Raw genomic sequence first — 2,500 nt, 5'->3', positions numbered from 1 at the left:
GAACTCTAATGACCCTGTAGATTTATTGCCCAGATCGCATGCATACCAAAATTATGACTCATAAATCCTCCCCATCGCTAATTCCAGGTTGTAAAATCCTTCCGCCCTTTTTGCTGATTCGTCACTTGTTTTCTAGTCCCAAGTCCATGAAAAAAATATGAAGAAATTAGGAAGAATCATAAAACTTCAATACACTAGAATCCATCAATATTGGGCGTTAATGCTGCCTTATTAATGCTTTATTTTTCTTATTATTCCATCATTGTTGTTGTTACTATGATTATCATCATTCATCACTCATCATCATTATCATTAACATTATTATTATCACTGTTGTAGTTGTTGTTGTTATTACTATTATCGTTATTGTTATTTTCTTTCTATTATCATTATTATTAATACTATTATTTATAATTATTATTATTATTTTTTTTAATTTTAAAATCATCATTATAATAACATCATTACCTTTATCATTATCATAAATCATCATCATCATCATTATTATTATTATTATTATTATTATTATTATTATTATTATTATTATTATTATTATTATCATTAAAATTATCATTATCATTATAATTAACATCATCATTACCTTTATCATTATCATAATTATTATTATTATCATTATTATTATCATTATCATCATCATCATTATCATCATCATCATCATCATTAAAATTATCATTATCATTATAATTAACATTATCATTACCTTTATCATTATCATCATTAACATTGTTATGAATAGTCTTTTAAACAAATCGACAAGATATAAAGAATTAAAACACGTAAAAGGATATTTTGTTGCAGGGGGAAACAGGACGCAGTGACAGCAACCGGGTCGCGGGTTAAGCCACCGTAGGGAATCTTCGACCAGCTAGCTGCAAGGGCATAGCTCCCCGATGCGACCAGGAAGCAAGTGGGGATTTCGGATATAGTTCGAGGAAAAACACATTCTTGCGATAAGTAAAAACAATACGGGTAAGATTGGTTAGTACTGTGATGGGAGTGAGGATGGTGGATGTGATGGTGATGACGATAATGGCAGTACTAAAGTTCGTATTACTGTTATTAATGTTGATGCTGTCTGCTACTCATGATGATTATTCTCATTACCATCTTAGTTATCATTATTACAGATACTACTACTGCTGCTATTGCAATTATTATAACTATCAATATTATCATTATTATCCTTATTAGCATTTTCATTATCTAAATAGAAAAAAATCAAGACAGCTATCGGCCTGATTCTTCGAAAATGAAAACAGAAACTGTCTTACTTCACCGACTCTCAATCTTCTTACCATGGAGGATACTTCTTTGAATTAAATCTTCTTCCACAGAACCGGGCACTTCGAGAGGTCTGTCTACTGAGTGAGCCTTTTCACCCTAACAAACTTATTTTCTGAGCTACATATATTAATTGTGAAACCTGTGCAACTGCGCGTGCAATGTAAGAAAAGTTGTAAAAGATTTTTTTTTAAGTAGAGAGAGGGAGAGAGAGAGAGAGTGAGAGAGGAGAGAGAGAGAGGAGAGAGAGAGAGAGAGAGAGAGAGAGAGAGAGAGGAGGAGAGAGAGAGAGAGAGAGAGAGAGAGAGAGAGAGAGAGAGAGAGAGAGAGAGAGAGAGAGAGAGAGAGAGAGAGAGAGAGAGAGAGAGAGAGAGAGAGAGAGAGAGAGAGGAGAGAAAGAGAGAGAGAGAGAGAGAGTTCATCTACAGTAGCCTTTGCATGAATAACATTTACTCAGGAAATTTCGAACCTTTGTGGATGCGATTAAGGGACCATATAGTAAATTAGGAATCAGTATCTTAGCTTACCAGAAAAGAAAATCACATTACATTACTGGCACTATTAAACCTGCCATCCATCTAGACCGCTCAGGACACTCGGACAGTTACCACGCTCCTTGTGTGCTCTTTTGTGGTCGTTGTGGTCTAAAAACTCATTCCCTGGTGTGAGTTCACCTCCAACGTTCTGGTTCATTGCATCTGTTCAGTGCCAGCATAGATAGATAAAATAGGACTAAATTGCTATTAAAGTTGGCATTGAAGAAATAGCGTGGAGTTCAGACCGGCTGTCCACACTGATCTGGATAACAACCAAACAGCCCACTCAGCCAACCAGGGGTTAACAACCTACCAGAACCACACAAGGCTCCACGCAAACCGCCCACAGCCAATATGAGTTGCCAAACTACCAATTAGGGTCGCAATGGCATAGATAAGGATTAAAGATAAAAAAAAAAAAAACTACTTCCTCAGGCAGGCGGGATAAAAAACGATTTTTTTTTTGGTCAAGCAAAGGTGACGGTATATAAAGCAGACGACACCAAAAATGTTTTTTTTATGCAGTCGCCAATGATGAGGCAGTTGAAAAAGCTAATGTCCACAAGTCGCCAAAACATTTTTCAAAAACAGCAGTTCGAGATCCAAGCCACTCCAGAATATAACGCCATGAAATCAGCAACTCTTCAGAACGATGAGCGACA

This window comes from Penaeus monodon, chromosome 12 (genome assembly GCF_015228065.2).
Source record: "Penaeus monodon isolate SGIC_2016 chromosome 12, NSTDA_Pmon_1, whole genome shotgun sequence".
Taxonomy (NCBI): Eukaryota; Metazoa; Arthropoda; class Malacostraca; order Decapoda; family Penaeidae; genus Penaeus; species Penaeus monodon.
This window is presented reverse-complemented; position numbering follows the sequence as displayed.